General features: G+C 35.9%; 1 pseudogene; it reads left to right on the top strand.

The window, feature by feature from the left end:
• Nucleotides 1-21,477: 21,477 nt before the first annotated feature.
• LOC116592145 lies at nucleotides 21,478-21,591 on the top strand (annotated as a pseudogene).
• The last annotated feature ends 1,227 nt before the right edge of the window (nucleotides 21,592-22,818 follow it).

The following is a 22,818-nucleotide window of genomic DNA, read 5'->3' as shown; positions in this document are numbered from 1 at the left end:
ATTTAGGGGGCTCCTGGGTGGCTCAGTGTGTTGAGCCTCTGCCTTCGGCCCAGGTCATGATCTCAGGGTCCTGGGATCGAGCCCCGCATCTGGCTCTCTGCTCAGCGGGACCCTGCCTCCCTCTCTCTCTCTGCCTACTTGTGGCCTTTCTCTCTTTATAAAAGTAAATAAAATCTTTAAAAACAAAAAAGTTATTTAGTTTCCAAATATTTGAGAGTTGCCAATATAAATTTCTGTTATTAATTTTTTTCCCATTGCATCCATTGTGATCAGAAAATATACTTTATATATTTTAAATCCTTTTATATTTACTGAGGCTTGTTTTATGGCCTAGCATATTGTTTATGTTGAACATGTCCCATATGCCATTGAGAAGAGTATGTTTTCTTTTGTTGTGGTGTAATACTCTCTGTCAGTTACTTGAAATGGATAGTATATGTTCAGTACTTCCAACTACTGGGCAGGATAATTTCAGAATTTTATAGGTGCATCTATTTCTCCCTTTGTGCTAGCATAGCATTTACTTGAGGTTATGGCTTTGGTCTTTTGGGTGGGGATTCTCTAACCGCTTTTCAACAAACAGCAGTTCTACCTCCCAGAACAGTGCAGTGAACCCAATCCCACCTCCCCAAACACTCAGAGCCTCTAGCCTAGAAATGCCTCACTTCATAGGCATTAATACTCCAGTTGCTAACGGACACATATGTTCTGCATCATTTTGTGCAGTGTGGTACATCAACTCCAGGTCCACTATGACTGCAGATTTTCTTCATTTCTATCCACTGAAGCTTTCTCTTTTTTGCTTTTGAACTTGATTATGAATTTTTCATAACTCTTCGAATATTTTAAGTGGAATGTCTATGTGTTTGCTGTGAAGCAAAGAAGGCTTTCTGTATTTTCTCAGTCTAGCATCTTGACTGAAAACTCTTAATCTGTGGGGTTTTTAAAATTTTTTTTTAATCTTGGCTACAGTCATTCTAATTCAGAGAATTCCTATTTGAATAAACATGTCAAACAGGGTGACACTAATAATATTAAAGTTTTGTTTAAAAATTTCAAATAATTAGAGCTCTTCCTTACCTCCAAATCTACATTTCAGAGATTTTTGAATGGTAGTTTTAATGATGTGTCACTTGATAACATTGTAAAGCATTCTTGTTCATATGAAGATATGGTTTGGTTTTCTTTCTGACATTATTAAAAGTGAAATTAGATACATTTCTAATTTGCTTATTGTTAGGATCAAAGGAAGAAATAGAAAAGAGATTCATTGATTATCTCTCCTAGTCTTACTGTTGGTGTACTACTAGTAATAACAAGAACAGAACTGATTCTATGCACCAGTCCTTTTGACTTCGGCATGTTGATAAAACCATATGATTTGTGATGCCTCGATTCTTCTACAACTTCTATCCAAATGACTTTGAAAATTTAGTTTATACACCCATACCTCAATTTCACTAGGTCTTCCTTTGGCACATATATACAACCATATACATACATGCAAACATAGGTAGTGAAATTACATTATGTGGCAGTATTTACATACAAAATCAGGGTTTGTTTAATTTAGAGTATGTGTATATTAATTTTTGTATTTCTTATTAAAATTAAGCCACAGAATTCTAAATATTTTTAAAGACTATTATGAAGGAATATTGTTTTAGGTTCTAAAATGTATTTTTCAACTAAGAATAGGAGATTAAGCCTGCTAGGAGGGTTTTCACTGTAGTGGAAGTGATGCTAAATCACATGGGGATGTTATAAACTTCTCAGATTTGTACCAACACTTGGCTCTCTTGTACCAACACTTGTCTCACTGTTAAGGGTGCCCTTTAGACTGAGCAGCTCTGTCTTAGGGAGATCTTATGAGTAGTAAATCAAATAAGATTAGGGTTTATAGAAAGTTGGGGAGTTTCAATGAGGATGAATACAATTCTCCTCCTTTGTTCTTTAGACACACAATTATATACCGGATGAGATAGTAAAGACATAACGGGAAAGGCATAGCTTGTCTCAAATGTTCTACAAATTCACTCTGTGTGAAATAGAACAGCCATGTAAGGTGATGAATTAGGATAAAATTTAGGCCTTCTGGTGTTCAGGACAGATGTAGGCAGCAGTCTCTGAAAGTTTCATAAGGACTAATGTGCCAGTGAGTAGTCTGGAGTCTGGAAGTGCTCCTGCTTACTGAAGGAGCTGAAAAATTGCTGAGCTACTTGTTGTGGTTGTGGCTTTATAGGAAGCTTTGGGCCTAGGGAGTCAGGAAGAGAGAGGAACTCAGGATGAGAAACAGTTACAAACCATTCACTGGCTCACTGGCAGGATCTGCTGATATTACCAATAAGCATTACCTGGAGCGGGAGTTTTCAAATGCCATTTTAAAACTTGAATGTAGATTCGGGGTCCAGCATATGGGGCAGAAGCAATCACAAAACTTTAGGTCCAGAGGAAAAGAGAAACAAAAGCAAGAACAAAATGAACTGGTAGATTAGATTACTCTTCAAAAATATTTATTTTGTCTCTACTACCATGTAAGGTGTATATTTCCCCATCTCCCATATGTTGGGCTTGGCTATGGGATATTTTTAGGCCAATGGAATGTCAGCAGAAGCATGAATTGTGCTTTTAAGTTTGGACTATTCTTGAGTTTCCATCATGGCCATGAAAAGATGAGGATCAAAGAAGTGTAAGCAGACATGGAGCCAAGCCCAGCTAAACAATTCATAGAGCCAAGAATCTTACTGTTGACTTATAGATCCATGTGGAAGAGTAAATGATTGTTTTAAACCACTGATATTGAGGCAGTTTATTTTACTGAAAATTATTGTCGTGCTAGCTAGAAAAACAAAACAAAACAAAAATCCTACTTAAAAAGATTGCTACCCCCAAATCTGAAATGTATGAGAGTCTATAGACTCATGTAATCCTAATAAGCACTTGAAGAAAGTTAAAAAAAAAAAAATTAGAAAATCACCTTTGATGATAGTTTGACACAGCCTTTGGAATCAGTATTTTAGGATATGAAAAGAGATACATAATTTCATAATGTCTATTAAAGATACATTTCCAAACAAAAACAGGAATAAATGAAATAACAGAGTTGGAAAGAAAAGACTACTGTGCTCTTGGAAGTAAAAAGCACAGTATCTGAAAAGTTCAAAATCAATATAAAGGATAAACTCTTAAGTAGAGTTGAAGACTAACTGATTGTTTCAGCCTATTTTAGCAGAGTAAAAAAGAGGGAAAAAGCTATCAAATAAGTGTAGATTGAGAAGTTTCACATATATATGTGTGTATACACACACATACACACACACACACACACACACACACACCAGGGGAGTGTCAAAAAAGAATGGAGAGGGACACCTGGGTGGCTCAGTTGGTTAAGCAGCTGCCTTCGGCTCAGGTCATGATCCCAGCGTCCTGGGATCGAGTCCCACATTGGGCTCCTTGCTCGGCAGGGAGCCTGCTTCTCCTTCTGCCTCTGCCTGCCATTCTGTCTGCCTGTGCTCGCTCTCTTTCCCTCTCTCTGACAAATAAATAAAATCTTTTAAAAAAAAAAATATTGGTGCCGTTTAAAAAAAAAAAAAGAATGGAGAAATTTCTTATATGCATTAAGGAAAAATTTTACAATTTTCAAAATTTAAAGATCCTCGGAAAATTTTGTATGATAACTTCTTTTTTTTTTTTTTAAGATTTTATTCATTTATTTGACAGACAGAGATCACAGGTAGGCAGAGAGTCAGGCAGAGAGAGAGGAGGAAGCAGGCTCCTGGCTGAGCAGGGAGCCCAAAGCAGGGCTTGATCCCAGGACCTGGGATCATAACCTGAGCCGAAGGCAGAGGCTTTAACCCACTGAGCCACCCAGGTGCCCCTTGTATGATAACTTCTAAGGTAAAGATAAACCCACACTAGACACATTATAGTGAAATTAAAAATTATCAAAGAAAGGGAACAATTTCAGTTGCTTATAGAGTAGTTCTAATAGAACTTTCTGCAGTGATAGAAATATTATATCTTTGCTGTCTAGTATGATAGCCACTAGCACATCTGGTTATTGAGTACTTGACATGTGACTAGTGTAACTACTGAGGAAACTACTCAGTTTTTTGTTTTAAAAATGTTAATTGTAATTTAAATTTAACTGGGCACATGTGACTAGTGATTGCTGTATTGGGCTGCATAGTTCTACAGAGAAAAATAGAGAAGTCAATTAGGCCAACAATAGATTTCTCATTAACCTCAATTGATGACAGAAGGCAATAAAAACCAATCTTTAATGTGCTGAGGGGAAATTACTTTTAACATATGTTTTATACCCAGTTAAACAACCATTCTGTTTTGTACGTGAAACAAGAAACTTGCCTTTCATATATTCAAGGCAGAAAACATATTGCGTTGAGACCTGCTTATAACCCTTTAGATTTATTTAAAGCATCCAAGGAATCCTCTTTTGGTGAGTGGATACCAAACACTCTACAATTATACATATTAATAACATCTGACATGGTAGAGTTCAGGTCAGAAGAGTCATGAGCTACCAATGGTATGTCTTTAGGTAAAAAACTTCGTGTGACCACTTCCAGATTTCCATGCCATGTATTATAATTTTGACATTTAAACAGAGACAGACTACCTTTTAGAACATTTTAGATTGTTCCCAATCAATTCAACTTTGAAAATATGCACATTTCATTTTAGGTCTTCTGCATATGTAAATATAATATAAAGTGATTGGTAAAATAGATTTTATCAACTATGGACAATGAAATTTTATCAACTATGGACAATGAAATGGCTATCAGATGCAAGAACTTATAAGGAAAATAGAAAGCTAAGATATCTGATAAAAAATAAAAGTAAACTTAATTAACCATATTCTGTAAAATAATGCTAATCAAAACATTACAACACTATTTAAATATTTTTTAAATAGAACTCTAATATCTAGCAACAATAAGATCAGGAATGAGCTTGTTCAGTGAGTGGTTAGACCATTAGGATCTCTTAAAGCATTCAGAAGAAAGATAGATACATATTAGATAATTCATGGTTAACTGTGCATATCTGCTTTAAAAAAGACCACCTGAAAGAACATAATCAGATTATCAGATTATACAACTTTCTTTTTTTTTTTTTTTTAGATTTTATTTATTTATTTGATAGAGATCACAAGTAAGCAGAGAGACAGGCCTAGAGAGAGGAGGAAGCAGGTTCCCTGCTGAGCAGAGAGTCCGATGCGGGGCTTGATCCCAGGACCCTGAGATCATGACCAAAGAGATGGGGGCAGGAGGAGCACTGTTGGACATCCTCCTCAGTGCTCTTCCTGTCCCCATCTCTTTGTCTCTTAAGTTCTTTTCACCATCCTCTTAACCTCACATTCCTGGTCTATTTGTCGCGCCAGCTGTGGCAGGTGTGGCAATTTTTATGTTTTAACTATTTTGTTAAAAATAGTAAATAAATAAATACCATACTTCATGGTGAACAGAGACTAGAAAATTGTGGCATATTATTAAGTATACCAGCATATGCATAATGGGAGTAGCAGAGGGAGAGTGGAAAGAGAGGAGCAGAAAAAATATTTTAAAAATAATGGCTGCAGGGTGCCTGGGTGGTACAGTCAATTAATCGCATGACTCTTGATTTTGGCTCAGGTCATGATCTCAGGGTTCTGAGATGGAACCCCACTTCAGGCTCTGAGCTTAGTAGAGAGTATGATTAAGTTTCTCAATCCCTCTCCTGCCCCTCCCCCATGAACACTCACATACTATCTCCCTTTCAAATAAATCTCTAAAAAAATAATAATAATAATGGCTGAAAACTTCACCAAGAGGCAGAATTGGTGAACTGGGATTCCCATTACATTTATTAGTTAGCCAGTTGGTGTCCCACATTTCTCTGAGTCTCTGTTTAATGCTTTTCTACATTGTGGGAAGTTTAAAGAATTCCTATGTTGTATGTTCTAATCTCCTGAGTTAAAATGTCACTTGCCTTTATTAAGAAGATAGAGATAAGCTTTCTGTGATTAAACCTTTTTTTGTTTATTTTATCCTGACAGTTCACTAGCTTGTAGTTGTTCAGTTTTATGTTTGAAACAAACTCATATACAGATTCTCTCACATGTTTATACTCACATAATTTATTGTGTGCTGCTAAGTTTATTGCTTTTGCCAGCCTAAGTTCATTTTAAGTTTTCAACATTACTATTTTTAAGTACATGACCATAATTTCTATTTATATTTAGTTATATGCTAGTAACATTGACACATTAAAAAAATGAAATTCTACCAAGCTTTTCTGGTTTCATCAAATTTTTTTTAGTTCTGGTCTTTTTTAAAAAATGAAAATTGTTTTATCTTTTTAATACTGTAACCTTTTATTCTTTTAGGCATGATCATGGGACTATACCTACTTTTGCTTCAAGTAGTTTGAAATATGCTTTCTAATCCCTAGGGAACATTTATGATTATATTTGGCATTCTCTTTCGTGGGTCTGCTACTATGATAGTATCCTTTATTGAGCATCTACTAAGTGCCAGACACTTTATAAGAACTTAAATTATTGAGTTGATTATCTCATTTAATCTGAATATGAATTCATGAGATATAATTATCTTTCACATTTTCCTGGTGAGAAAATAGGTCTTACTAATATTTCAAGGCCACATATCTGGTGATGAAATTGAGACTGAAAACTCATCCTGTATAAATCCAAAATCGTACTCTTTTTACTCTATTGTCTCTTACATGCAAACTCTAGGATCTGTTAATGCTTTTTTCCCAAAGTTAAGAGTTTCCAGTTTTGATTGTCTTTTATATTGTTGAAATCTCATAGCTTCCTATGGTTCAAATGGCAGGCCTTGGAGAAATAAGAAGTCCTTGTCAGACTTGCTTGATAAACTCAAGAGCTTATTAATATGAGGGTTGTCAAAAGTTTGAAATCTGTCCTAGAGTTTATTAGAAATTTTGTTTTTTTGTTATAAAGAGAAGCTACGTCTTTACCAAGCTAAACAAAGACAAGGGAAAAGGAGCTAAGAAACAATACAATACATAACATATAAATACAGATAATTACATAAAAGAGCAAAGAAATAATAAAATAATATTATATAATATTTATTGAGCTCCTATCAATATAGAAGATATTAAACTGAGGACCTTACATAAGTAATCTAATTTAACATTCACAAATTAAATAATGCTATATCCTTTAATTATTCTCAGTATACAACTAAACAAAAGACTGGAAGATTGAAGAAATTATTTAACATTCTTAATGATGAATAACTAGTAGCGGGGCTGTTTTCATGGCTATGTCTGACATTGTATTCTTAATCATTGTGCAACACTAGAAAGAATCTATTATAAAAATTCCCAAACCAGGGGTGCCAGGGTGGCTCAGTGGGTTAAAGCCTCTGCCTTCGGCTCAGGTCATGATCCCAGGGTCCTAGGATTGAGCCCTGCATTGGGCGCTCTGCTCCGCGCGGAGCCTCCTTCCTCCTCTCTCTCTTTGCTTGCCTCTCTGCCTCCTTGTGATATCTGTCAAGTAAATAAATAAAATCTTAAAAAAAAATTCACAAACCATAATTGTGACGAAGATATTAAATTAGTTCTTATATATTTTTACTTTCTAGTTATTTGTTTCACTTGTTAAATATGTGGATTTAAAAAAATTCTAATTGTTCTAGTTTTGGAAGGTGAACATAGTATGGTATAATAATAACATTTATTGAGAAGTTATTACATACCAGGCAAGGCATAGCGTGAGTAAATAGTAGCAACTCAGGGCTCTTAACCCTCTGCAGTCACACTCAGTATACACGTTACTTGTAGAATTAGGAGTAAATCTGGGGATGCTTGAAATTATGAAATTTTCAGTTATAAGAACTTTGAACTTTTCAGCATTGTATGATTAGGCATTTTATGAGTGAATTGAACATTTAAAGGTTAATCTGAGGATATCTTGAAATGAACAAGATTAGAGTTATCCATTTTATCTCTACAAGAATTTGACTATGGTAGACTCATTATACCATTCCTAATGCCATCTAGAACTCTCCAATAATTTATTTTCTTTCCCATTTTACCACTAATTCTACAGATTGTGTGTATAGTGAATATGACTGCTGAAGAATTAGAGTCCTCCAAAGAAATTGAATAGTTTTCTGTGTGTACAACAATTTTGCCATAAACATCTTGGTATAGACATCTTTACCACAAATATTTTTGCCACAAACATTTTTGCAGGATAAATAATTGATCATAAGGCAATTTTGCCAGAAAAATATATTTAAAAAAATAGCTAGTTGACAGTTTGGTTTAATTTCTCCATGACATAGTACTCCCATTTTTTATATAAATCTGAGTCCTCATAATAGTCTGTACATTGGTGCAAAATTTTGAAACCACATTTCTCATAGAACTTTGAATTGTCTATCACTGGCATACGACAATTTGTCAAGAGCAACAACAGCGTAGAGAGTTTTCCAATGCAATACGAAGCTCGGTAACAAATATGCATCCTATTTAGACCCTTAGACAACACAAGTTTGACCTGTGCAAGTCCACGTATATGGGACTATTTTTATTAATAAAATACAGTACTGTAGATGTATTTTGTCTTCCTTATAATTTTCTTAATAACACTTTCTTTTCCCTAGCTTACTTTATTGTTAGACTACAGATATAATACATATAAACATACAAAATATGTATTAATCAGCTGTTTATGTTATCAGTATGGCTTCTGGTTAACAGTAGGCTATTCATATTACTCTTTTATTTTATTGTGATTTTATCCTTTATGGCAAAATTACTTCCTAGCCAATGGGGTATGCAGCAAAATGCTTGTGACAATGATGTCTATAGGAAAGATGCTTATGATGAAAGTACCTAGAACCAATATTCTAAGTCCTAGCACAGTAGGTTTTTTTTTTTTTCTAGCTTTGATGACCTTTTCACAGGATTGCAGTTGTTGGTTTTATGGGCCAAAGTGACAAGAAAGAGAAAACTTCAGGCTCTAGAATAATTGGCTCCAAGGCATAAGACTCCTTGAGATTGAAAGAGCAAAGTTTTTGTTTTTATAGCTATGTTTGCTTTCATAAAGCACGAAACCACATTTTAAAATTCATAGGATTATTAATTACATGGGATATAAGAAAGACTTCCAGAGACACTGTCTTTCCCCCCTTTCATCTTCCTTTCCTCCCCTTCTTTCTTTTTTTAGTCCTTAATTATTTTTTCCTTATCTTCTATATTCTCTTGATTTTTTATTTTTCCCTTGTTCTTTTCTTCCATTTTATTTCTTAACCTTATTCTCCCTCTTTTTGGGGGGAGGGATAATATATCACAAAGCATTTCTTTGTTATATCATTATCTGGGAGAGGTTCTATATCTATTCTAAGCAGTATTAAATGGATGAGTCTCATCCCTGCTTTTGTCCTTGTGTCCTCAGAGTCCTTCACTGTGCCACCAAAGAATGGTGTCCTTGAACGGCCTATGGGTGAGGAAATTCATTTTCCTTTGTCAATAGCTGTGCTTCAGTTGACCTATTTAGATATAGAGTACAATTCCAATTATAGTAACTTTACATGGCAAGACACAGGCTTATGCACTGAAGCATTATTATACATTAAAAATAATTTTGATGGAGTATACCTAGTCTACAATGTTGGTGATGATCCTGTTTCTCTCACTGGGAGTCTAAACTCTCGCTAGGATATGACACTTCGGAACTATAAACTTCTTAAAACAGTGAAACCATGGAAGCCAGACGGTTTACCAGCTGATTCACGGTTAAAACACCCAAGAGAGAAAAGCAATAGTAATTGCCCCTATTGGTTCAACCTCATTGAAATCTTCCTTACTTGATCTCAAGTAAGTTAGCATTCAGTATTGACTCCTTTATTGGAGAGTTTGATGTTTTACTCTCAACATGTTCTTGTCTAAGATTTGAGAAGCCAGTTCTTGAGAAGAACCTCACAAAAGAAACAAAGCTGGGTTTGAAGAAAGAATGTGAATGGTTTGCATAAAGACTTGTATTTTACAAATGACTTACTAGTCTACTGCAGTCCTGAAACTTTCCTTTAAGCCAGAACATATGTATCTCCTGCTATGTAAGGGGTACATTAAGCTCTGAATTTATTTTCCATGGCTTGTTTATCAGAAAGCAGCAGTGTGAAATTATTTAAAGACCATGTCAAGTGGAAGGAGAAAAGGAGAGACTGCGCTATAAAGGTTGACAAGAAGGATGACTTGGAGTTACTAATTAGGAATGTTTGCTCTCTCTTTGAATGTGCCTTTTTCTAGTGTAAAATTCCCATATCTGATGTGAGGAAGCGGAGGAGAAAATGAAAAAAACACAAACAACAAACAAAAGCAAATATCCTAGCTGACTCTCTTGGCTTCTTGGCTTGTAAATGGTTACCTTCCGACTAACTAAAGTGATGACATGATTGTCAGAGAGTTGAACAGGGAGGAAAGACATCCTCGTTTAGATAAGGGAAGAACAGTTGGTGAGCAACTGTGGGAAAGCAAAGATCATCTGACATAATGGAGATCTGTAATTATGAGGATATGGTGGCTTGGGTATTCCTTCTGAGCTAGTGACAAAATCTTAGCAAAAACCTAGGGCTGGGAAGAGTCCAGGTTGAAGGGGTTGGGTGGAGAGTGGGGAGGGAGGGAGAGAGAGAGAGAGAAGTAAGAGGGTTGGAGAGAGAAAAAGAGGGAATGAGGGAGGGAGAGAGAAAAGAGAAGGGAGGAGATGAAGATAGAAGAGGGTGGACAGACAGACAGACACAGGCTACTAACTAAAGCAAGGAAACCCTACAACCCTCCTCCCCTCCCCATGTAGCATTAAGGCTGTACTTCTGCTTAGAGGCATGAAAACGCCAAATGTTAGACAGCAGAAACTTGGGACAGGATGGTTTACCAGCTGAATGTTTAATGCAGAGCTATAGAAAGACGTGGAACAGAGGGGAGAAAACTTACAATAAACAGGACTAATATTTGCAGTGACATTTTGGAAGTAAAAGAGAATATTCATCTACCTCATGACAGGTGCTTATATGCAGTAATGACATTTTTTCCATGCAAATGTTGCTTAGATTTGTCCTTCTTTCCTTCCTCCCTCTCTTTCTTTTTCTTTCTTTCTTTCTTTCTTTCTTTCTTTCTTTCTTTCTTTCTTTCTCTCTCTCTCTCTCTCTCTCTCCCTCTCTCTCTCTCTCTCTCTCCTTCCTTCCTTCCTTCCTTCCTTCCTTCCTTCCTTCCTTCCCTCTCTCTCTTTCAAGTATACGAAGGTAATCTGGGACCAGGAGCTTAAACTGGGTGCTTACAATTTTATTCAATGCCAGTTACTTTGTGAGGCATGTAATATCCTGTTTTTCTTTTCTTTTGCCTTTTTTTTTTTTCCTTTTGGTCTGTATGTGTATCTTTGAACCTATTGTCTCAGTAGAGACCCTCTGATGATGGCATAGGAATGTGACCTATCACAATGGGTGATTTTTCCCCTTCTCTTTCTAGTTTTAACATCAGCAGGACAAGTGCACAGGTGACAGCAGAAATACATACAGCAGGTGACAGCAGAAATACATAACTCTTATTCATAATTCTAGATTACACAGAAAAAAAGACTAGCTACCTGTTTTTTGTTTTGTTTTGTTTTTCTGAGTCCTGTATTCTGGCTCCCATATTCCCCTCTTCTGACTTCAAGGGTGGGAAAATATATCAACATCTTAGATGCCAGCCATAAAGATGAGTCTGGACAGAGAAAGGACTCATTTCATAGCTGAATCCTGGGCATTGATAACACAACATAAAGGGTAAGAGAAGAAGGACTTCCTCAGGTCTCGGCTTCCTTCTTAGCAAGCTGCTGTCCCTTGGATTCTTTGGTGTTTATGAAATTCTGTGAAAATGAATAACCAAGGTACCCACAAATGCAGCAAAGGGGTAGCCTGTCCCTCAGTTTAGAAAGTTGACATGGATTGATTTAGGACAAATACCTTTTTCAAGTTGTAGAGCTTCCCCTCTCCTGTTCTTCCACTTTAATTCTAATTCATAGAATTAAAGTAAATTTGCACAAGTTTGGGTCTTTGTCTTTTAGAGATCAGCTATGTTTGCCTTTGTCTACACTTTTCACAGGAGGAAACTGAGGCATGAAAAGTTTGATGGATCTTGCCAAAATGACAGCTAGCTAAGTAAAGGCAGTCTGGACTGGAATCTAGATCTCCTACTTCCTAGCCTAACTCTTAACCCAGTGCACTATTTCCTGCCCTGCTCTATAAATATGACTTTTTCTTTCTCAAATGATTTCTCTCCAGCTTTTAGGTTGTCACAGACTAGTAACTATTTTTTTAAATAATTTTAAAATAAAAGCTGTAGTTTCAGGAAACTTGGAAGTCCATGTATTTCTCTTAGTGTTGTGGGTTTTGTTTTTGTTCTGGCTCTTATTTCATTTTCCCTAATAATGAGGTGTTTTGTTTTGTTTTGTTTTATAGAACAAAGCACTTGACAGACTCAGATCTATACTTGGAGAAATGTGCTATATAATATAATATAATATAATATAATATAATATAATATAATAAAATGGTTCAGGATTGGGTGTTGGAGTCTCTTAGCTCTGGTTTGATTTGAGCTACACATCCCTTTGCTCATCATGTGACCTTGTGCAAGTTCCTTAATCTCTCAGAGCCTCTGTTTCCTTGTCCACAAAATCCTGGGCAAAAAACCACTTTATCATAGGACTGTTGTGATGATTAGTTGAGGTAAGGTATATGTAATGCATTATTTGTATAGTGTTAGGCTCATAATAAGTACTCAATTAAATGTGGCTCTGTTTGTGTGTGTGTGTGTGCGCGCGCATCTGTATGTTACTGCTTATGTGTGTTTACACATACGTATTTAAGATCCAGGAGCAACTTTTTCTGCTCCTGTGATGCTATATTAGTCCTGATCATGACCGATAGCAGTTTGTTCTCGAGGCATAATTATAAATATGTGTAAAAAAATGAAACCCTTTGTAAGCAAACGTAATAGCTTAACATATCAGTTTGGAGATGCTATATCAGCATTTTGAAAAGAGTGTCGTGGAAGAATATGAGCATTTCAGATAGTAAGAGGTATTACACACAAAAAAATTCTTTAGCTAAAAGATTAGGAAAGGCTGGCTTACACAAATTAAAAGGTTTTTTTATTTTTTTTTCTTCTCTTTTCTTTCTCTACAAGATTTCTCAGAGTTTTCAACCACTAAAGGACATTGTGATTTCCAAAAATGGAATATTTGGCCAGGAAGCACTTTTTTCTTCAGACATCTAATGGACCTAGACAGTCATTTTAGGTAAAGCTGTTCTATTCTTATTCCAATTACATGGCCACCATTCCAAACTCTTTTGGAAGGCTCTTGAGGGAATCACCTTGCAGTTCTGTGGAACTGGCGCCTAGTTTTTGTAATATATATATATTTTTAAACCAAAACCAGAATAAATTTTCACCTTGAGGCCTTATTTCCTTCTTTATTTTTAATTGTGGTAAAAACATACATAACATGAAATTTACCATCTTAACCATTTTTTAAAAAAGATTTTTATTTCTTTATTTGCCAGACAGAGATCATAATTAGGCAGAGACGGAGGGGGTGGCGGGGAAGCAGGCTCCCTGCTGAGCAGAGAGCCCAATGTGGGACTGGATCCCAGGACCCTGGTCCTGGGATCATGACAGGAGGTGAAGGCAGAGGCTTTAACCCACTATGCCACCCAGGCGTCCCATCTTAACCATTTTTAAGGGAATACTTCAGTAGTAAGTGCATTTACCTTGCTGTGCAGCCAATCTCCAGAAATCTTTTTATCTTGCAAAAATGAAACTCTCTACCCATTAAACAATTCCCCGTTCCCTCTTGCCCCTAGCCCCTGCCAACCACCATCTTTCTTTCTGTCTCTATAAATCTGATGACTTCTAGGTACCTCACATAAGTGGGGTCATACAATACCTATACTTTTGTGATTGGCTTATTTCACTTAGCATCATTCAGTGTAATTAACACTAGCTGTTACAGCAGACACCCAGAAACCTTCACTGTCTGACATATGACAGTTACTTTTTGACTCATGTAGAGACCGGTAGGAGTCAGGGGATCCTCCTACATCTTAGGGTTATGCGCTTTGGAAAACATGGACTCTAAAGTGATTGTAGGAGGAGAAATGAGGAATGGAATAGAAATCAAGACTCCTAACTTCTTTGGCTGGCCCTGAAGTGAATGGACTATGCCTTCTTATAGTCCATTGGTGTAGTTAGGTAGCATTAAAACCACCTGGGGTGGAAACTGGGAAATATAGGGGAACCCATGGAATTTGGAATTTAATGAACTTGTGTTTTATTAAGCACCATAATGACTGTTATGACTTTATTTAATAATTTTATTAAAAATTAATGTTTATTAAGTGGAACACAGGGTGCTGTCCAGTTAAGTTGCAGTTCAGTAACAGATCACATGAGAAAAGTTTATTTTTCACAGGTCATGGAAGAAGGACAATTTGATTGAAGGGCTACATGGGAACATCAAGGCAGAGTGCAGAGAGAAGGCAGGACCTGGGGCTCATGCCTTTATTAGGGTGCATGGGTAGAGTACTTTGGGGTTTCCCAGCTAGGTCTGGACTGTTCAGTTCAAACCAAAGTGTTGGGTTTTGGTAAGCCCCATAGTGGTATTATCTAAGGGATGCATTAGGCATATGGACATTGAGAGGTAGGGGAGACTGTTGAAGTCACATCAGAAACTTATATTTGTTTGTGACTCTGACGCTGCCATCCAGGACAGGAGCTTGAAGGTGAGGCTAATGTCAGTTTCAAGTCCCTGCAGACTGGTTGGCCAAAAAAAATGGATGTCAAGGCAGCAACATTAAGGATTAGTTTAGCTAAACTCTCAACACTAACTATTTGAAAAATAGTGATAAATATATGAGCATGATTTATTTAGTCTATAAACCAGATGGACATTAGAATTCATAAACCCCTTACAATAACTGTATGGTGTGCATTTGGATTTTGTGAACAAGATAGGTTTCTAGTAGTCATCATTAATCAGAACAATACTTAATTTTAACTAGCAGATCATTAAAATCATGGAACTTAGGACAATTTAATTTCCAGATAAGACCAGCACTGAATTCAACAGATGAATGTATTTATTGTTTTTTTTAAAGTTCTCCAGAGAGAACATTAGTGGTGACATTTTCTCCCACTGCCACTCCTGTGATGAACTTAATTTCAGTTATTTTGATGTGGGATTTGGAATTATTCCTTACTGTGTATTCTTTATTGCCTCTATTGTGCAATAAATTAAGCTTATCACTTTGATCTGAAATTTCCATGTTGACACAGTTATTTTGACTAATTGATCATGCCTTAAAGTTTTTTTTAATTAAAAAGATACTCATGAATTCTTATGTATACAACTGATTCAAATTCAGTTTAAAAAAGCCTATGGTATATTAAATATTCAATAATGTATGCTTTATACCTTATGTTTGACTGTCCATAATAATTACATGAAGGCTATGCCTTGCATTATACCAAAACACTTAATTAAAAAGTGACAAAGTTATGAAACTGATTGTTTAGCATCACACACATAGACAAAGTGAAAAAGTGTTGTTTGAGTGACTCCAACTTATAAAAACTACTGAATCCCATCAAAACATATTATATATTGAAACATAGTGATGGCGCATAACAGTATTGCCTTATGCTTTATTACAATGGCTAATTTTAGCCCCTAACATAGTTTCTGGTGGCCTTGTCTAACACATTTGAGAAAAACAGATATTACTTTCCACCTTGCTGTGAACTCACTTGGGAAGCTTCAACTGCTTTTTCAAAAATAGAGTTATTTCAAGAATATATTTTTGGCAGTGACTGGAATTTGTTTGAAACTATATTTCTACAGTAAGCATAAGCATGAGGATCATCTTGCATTATCAGGTGTTCTTAAGCATTTTGAATGTACTGAAACTTATATAAAATCTTTAATTAATACTAGATCAGGTCCTTATAAAGTTATAATCCAGAGTTATGATTTACAAATCACTCAATTTTTTTTTGGTATTAAATTCAGAGAGTGAATATCCATAATGGATCAGATGTGTGTAGGGTTAGTCACAGAAGATTTGTATAGAGGTAAAGATGTCTAGAAGATTCTCCAACATAAGGGAATATGGGGAACCAGACTTTCTAAGAGAAACAGGAATAATAAAGTCATAGTTTTGACGAAATATATATGGATGAAGGAAAGAACTGAGTTCTATTGTATGATTTTCAGGGGTTCTGGTTACAATACAAATCTCTGTAGCTCTCATAGATTATTTTAAAAATGCATTTCTTGGGGCGCCTGGGTGGCTCAGTGGGTTAAAGCCTCTGCCTTCAGCTCAGGTCATGATCTTGAGCCCCGCATCAGGCTCTCTTCTCAGTGGAGAGCCTAATTCTTCCTCTCTCTCTGCCTGCCTCTCTGCCTACTTGTGATCTCTGTCTGTCAAATAAATAAATAAAATATTTTTAAAAATGCATTTCTCAGCCAAAACTAATCATTTTGTTTTCTGGTACATTCATTTTTGTCCTTCTTTCAGTTAGGCTGCTCATGCTCCTTTATTCACTTTTATCATTAAAGAAAACAGAGCAAAATGACACCTCTCAGTTTATGCAAAAGTCAGTGGTAGAAAAAAAATACTAAAATTCTTAGTCCACTAGCTTTCAGTTTGGGTCATTGCCAGCAAAAATGTCCAGTGTCCTTTATATCAAGTTATTTAATTCTTCCTTGGGGTTTTTCCTTAGGAATGTGATATATATATATATATATATATATATATATATATATCCTCCAGCAATATATGTATATATTGCTGGAGGAAAACATGAATTAATTTCTTGCAAGTTCTGTGCATCATTCCACTTTCATTTATATTAAATGCATTCTATAAATCCTGCAGGTTTGTTTTGGATTGTTTATAGAAATATTCTAGGAAGAAAAGGATGATTGCTAAGCTGGATTCAGTAATGGAGTAATCAGAGACTTTCATAGAGTTCATTTTATTCCTTATTTATGATTTATAGTTGTTTCTTTAACTGCCTGCAAGGTACATGAAGGAGCATAAGCCAGAAAACTATGAAAACATACATAAATATTTATTCAAATGTGTTATTTTTTGCCTGGTAACAATTTTTTCAGTTTTCTCTATTGGAGCATATTTTTCAGAGCAACTCACTCAAGTTTCTTCTGTTTTGTTTTGCTTTTATTTGTTTTTGCAAATTACTAGGGAAAAGGCAAAAGTTTTATTCTCCCAGAAGAAATTGCACTCACTGCAACTTTATCACACCCTATGTTGAAAAACATGAGGATGTGATAATGATGCTGTTACTATTGTTTCCCAAGGAGCACAGTTGAGAGGTAAAGCAAGCAATCAGGTCACACTTCAGTCTCGTCTTCTACATAATCTGAAGCATAAGAAGAGCTTTGCACAGATCTGGAATTTATAATACCATTCTCGAAAGTCTGTGTATGTAGGGGTGTGTATCTGTGTGTGTGTGTGTGTGTATGCGCAAGCATGCACACACACATGTCCACCTTTCATTCCTTAACAATCTCTAGGGATATTAATATTAATGCCTAAACAATGGATTGAAAAGCAAAAAATTCAAACAGCTACAAACACTAAATAACTGTTTTGAGTCCAGTGCACCAATTTTACTGGATTCATCATTGTTTTAATGTTGCTAGTATGAACCAGAGTAAGGAAATCTGCGGGCCTAATGATAAGCCCAAACATCCCTCTCTCATTGATATCAAATGCAGACATTATGGAAGGTATATTAGTAACACGTTTTCCAGACATCAGCTGGGTGGCTGTGTTAACAATACTGGCAAAGTGCTCAGGTTCTAGAATCAGAATGCTGGGCTTCACATTATGGCTCTGCTCCTCTCCAGCTGTGATCCTATGGGAATTACTTAATTTTCAGGGACTCAATTTCCTCTTCTGTAAAATGTGAGTATTCTACCCTAGTTTCACTGTTGGGATTATATGTACTAAACTATTCATATATAAAATGTGTTAAAGAGCTTAGTACAATGCTAGACACTTAGTACTCAGTAATATTAGCTAACATCAGTATGTAATGTCTCAGTAAAGATTTTACAATTGACTGACATCAGAGAATATTAGTTGGGTTTCTAATAATTATGTCTAAAAGAACAGTGACTCTATCCACATTGAAGACACATTGAAGGTGCTTTAAAGATGACAGACTACAAAATGACCTCCTTAATGATTGAAGAAAAGATATCTGTTGGCTCACTAAAGTAAAATAAAGTAATATAGCATGTGACTTGGGGAAGGAAATAAAATTTATCAGTGTTGGAATTGTTTAACAATCTCTGATTTTCAGTGAAAGACACAAGGCAGACTCATTGCATAGGACAAATTGCTTATGAAATCTTTGTGACAGGAATCCCAAATGATACATCAATTCATTTAACAACCAGAATTTTGGAGGGAATGGAATGTGTTGGGTTGTTGTTGTTGTTGTTGTTTTTAGAATGTTAAATTTAGCTTGAGTACCCATTGCTTAATATTTGCTATTTGGCTTTGAATGATGTGCTTAATGGATGCCCATTCTCACGAAACGATGATCTAAGAGTATATATTTCAACACCGACAGCAGTAGCAGGAGCAACAGAGTTTGTATTCCCCAAAACATGTGAATGTCAATGGGTTCATTTATTTATTTGTTTGGTTATTTTCTCATTCATTCATTTGTTCATTTATTCATTCATGTGTGCAGGCATGTGAACAACTAAGCAATCTTGTCGAAGTCATTCTGTAGTTTATGATGATTGAGATTATAATTGGACTTTTCCATGGTAATAGTCAACACTAAAACTTAGCAGAGTGGCATCTGTTTTCTAAGATAAAGGCAGTAAACATTTTGAACATGCAAGAGTTCAGGTAATGTTATTACCAGGAGGCCTTCTTGAAGACTCTACTGGAGGCTGATATTCAGGCAATTAAGAGATGAGTAGAAAAGCTATGGAGAAAGGTCGGTATAGAACATTAGGAGTGTAGGGCTAAGACACCAGAATGTAAGGCTCTGATTGCAGGGCTGCCATCGGAAGAATAAGTGTTAAGATTTCAGGACTAATAAGCAGACAGGTGTGGGAGTTCTGATTACAGAATGCAATACAACTGTCATAAATCTTGACAATGAATAACTCATGTAGCTAAAAAAAAGTTGGGAAGAAAGGAGGAGTGTGTACAAGAAAAGAGTAAGTGTTTTTTTTTTTTTCTTTATCTTTTGTAACAGTGGATCAAAATATATACTCAGCACTGATAAATCTAGTAACGGAAGTAGAAGGAACTTTCGATCTGCTAAAATTGATGGTAAAGGAGAGAGGAAATGGGATTGCAGACAATTCTATACACTAACTTAATAACTGTTCATAGAGCATTTTTCAAGGAGCTATGTAAGAAAATAATTAAGTGGACAATTCAAAAAACTGCTTTGGTAACTGTTGGGAAACAGTATAAATTATAACTTATATAAAGGACAATTTAGTAATATATAACAAACATTTAAAAAGACATATTTCTTGACTTAAGAAATTCCATTCGAAAATTTATTCTGTAAACTCCAACATAGGTGAAATGATATATGTATATATAGTTAATTATTGTAACATCATTTATAAGTGGAAGATTAAAATCACCAAAATGTCCATCAATAAGGGACCAATGAAATAAAAATGTAAAAGCCCACAATGAAGAGGCACAGAAGGATAGGAACTTGTATGTGCTGCTATGGAATGATGTCCAAAGTAAAGTGAAAAAAAGAAATGAGAGGGGTGTATGCTACCATTTGAAACAAATGTAAAAAATGCTTGTATATGGGGCGCCTGGGTGGCTAAGTGGGTTAAAGCCTCTGCCTTCCGCTCAGGTCATGATCCCAGGGTCCTGGAATCGAGCCCCGCCTAGGGCTCTCTGCTCAGCAGGGAGCCTGCTTTCTCCTCTCTCTCTGCCTGCCTCTCTGCCTACTTGTGACCTCTGTCAAATAAATAAATATTTTTAAAAAATGCTTGTATACATATTAAATATCTCTAGATGCATACCAAGAAACTTCATAGAAATTTACTTTAAAGGGGAGAACTGGGAGCTAAGATTAGGGGTAGGGAGGGAAATTCATTTTAGATCTTCTTTGCTCATTTTTAAATGTTGTAGCATTAATAATTATTACATTTAAAATGAATTAAATGTGAATTCAAGAAAAACAAGAAGTATTCATTTATGTCATTTGTGACCTCTGTGAAAATGGCTCATTGGAATGGTTTGAATGGAGTAGTTTGAGAGGAAAACAGGGGTTGAGAAAACGGAGAAAGGACAGTAGACAATGGACATCTTTTCAGTACATTTACTTGTGCTTAAAGTTATAGATGGGAGCAATAGTGTTACAGGTAAAAGATAACAGATAGACCATAAGATAAATATAGATAATGCGAAAGATTGATAATCCTTCAATATATTTTCATGGTAATGGGGGATGCTCCAGTATCTACGATGTAAATTTTACCCAAAATAATGACTATGGTTTTGAAACATTAGATTTTTTTTTTCTGGTAGGAATTACATATAAGGACTTGATCTCTGCTAAGGTCCTTCCTCCTTGGTGGCAATAGGAACATTTTATCTGTATCTATTTCTCTAATGAAAGGGGGCAGAGAGGATAACTGAATAGATGGAACAAAGCCACATGATCATGGGAAAAGGCAGTCCTGGTGGGGCTGGCAGGCAGTGTGGTATAGTATCTCCACCCTGCTGGTCTTACTGCTTTCAGATTCCACCAATATTCTTGGTATGTGCTGCTTGGGAGAGTTGAAGGGAGGAGCAAGTGACACGACATTCTGTAGGTCTAGCCCCACAGAACAAATGGAATATGGTTATTGTGTGAAAAAAAAAAAAGAGAGAAAGATGAAGAAGAGTTATGAAATATTTCTATTTCAAGATCTACAATTATGTAGACATTTATTTTGCCTTCCATCCCAACATATATTCTACTTCTGTAGTTTATCTGTAACTTTGGGGAAAATTTATTTTGTTTATTGCATCTGCCTCTCATGTCCTGCTCATCCTGCGGTTCACACCCAACCCAAGCCATGGCCACCTACACCCAAATGTCTTCTCTCTTCCTATCCTTTTTTCATGTACTATTCTATGGCTTTCTATTTCCATCATGTGAAAATTGTTCCACTTTCTCACCAATGGGCTCTCCACCTTCTTCTGCTCCAACTTCATTTTTTAGAACTCTCAGTTGACAATACAGACAAGTAGGTGGAGTTACTGCATTTTGTTTTGGTAGATGAATGAGTAGAAATTCTAGAGTCTACAACAGGGCCTGTGAACTGAACACAGGGTCAGTCACTATTATTTAAAATAATGAATAGTGCTCACTTTGGTAACACATGAACTAAAATTGAAATAATACAGAGATTAGCACGGCCCCTGCACAAGGATGACATGTACAGTAATAATAAAATAACAAAAGAACTAGATTTTCATTTAATTGAAGGCAACTCTTTTAATAGAGCTGCCCAATGCAGAACAGGCCAGGCTTTTCTTTCAAAATACACAAGGTTTATCATTCAGGTCACCTACTTCCCAGTTTGTTATAGTGGGATTTCTGCATTAGATAGGCAGTTGGTTTGAAGGTGTCTAAAATCTTTCCAAATCTTAACAGTTTATGACCATTGGATTCATTCTCTACTTATCACTGAAGCTCATTCTTATGTCTGCATTGCTTCTTAAGAAGTCAACTTACCTATGGTAAAGTGATTCACTTTTTAAGAAGATACTAATTCAAAATCAAAATAATTTCACCTTTAAAAAAGTCAACCTGCTTAGGTATTCAACTAGCTTTTGCCAGAGGGGGTTTTTTGAAATGAGCTGAGACAGAGGCACGTGACTGCACAGGCGTCTAGCACAGCAAGGGCAACCAAGATGAGAGGCAACTTGCACAGCTGTTCAAAAGAAGGAGAGGTACTGGTTCCAGGCCTGCTCCAGAGAGCTCAAAGGTAACTCAGCCCTGGCAGAACAAAGAACCCCAGGAGGGAAGCTTTGCTCCAAAACGGAGGTTTTTTTCTTCAGGAGAAGACTGTTCCAGGAAAAGGAAACTGGCTGTTTCAAACTCAAAAAAAAATAAATAAAAAAAATAAAAAAGCTGATCTCATGGCTCTGAGCAAAATAATGAGTAGAAAAGAAATATTAACTTGAATCCAGCTGAGAGAAGTGGATCAAAGTAAACCCACTGCATATCTAGGAAGAGAAATGACTGTTTCTTCTACTTAGTTTTGGCCTGTTTTTCCTTTGTTTTATATTTTGTATTTTTTTCTATTATTTATGGTTGATAAATATGCTTTGAAACTATACGCCCTTTTTGTTTGTTTTCTCTGTATCATTCATATTTAACTCTAGGAACATTTATAGAATGTGTCTTATAGAGCAGACACTATGTAAGGTGCTCTAGTTTAGAAATAATAGGACATGGTTCCTTCCCATGTGGGAGCTTTGTGGGATAGCCACACAATTCATGGTAATAGCAGGGAATGGTTTAAAAATACAGGTTTTGGAATAATATAGGCTAGGATTTAAATTCTGATTATATTATTTCTTATCTATAAGGACAAAGAAAGGGGCACCCGGGTGGGTCAGTGGGTTAAGTCTCTGCCTTCTACTCAAGTCATGATCTCAGGGTCCTGGGATGGAGCCCTGCATCAGGCTCTCTGCT

Source organism: Mustela erminea, chromosome 5 (assembly GCF_009829155.1).
Source record: "Mustela erminea isolate mMusErm1 chromosome 5, mMusErm1.Pri, whole genome shotgun sequence".
Taxonomy (NCBI): Eukaryota; Metazoa; Chordata; class Mammalia; order Carnivora; family Mustelidae; genus Mustela; species Mustela erminea.
This window is presented reverse-complemented; position numbering and strand designations above follow the sequence as displayed.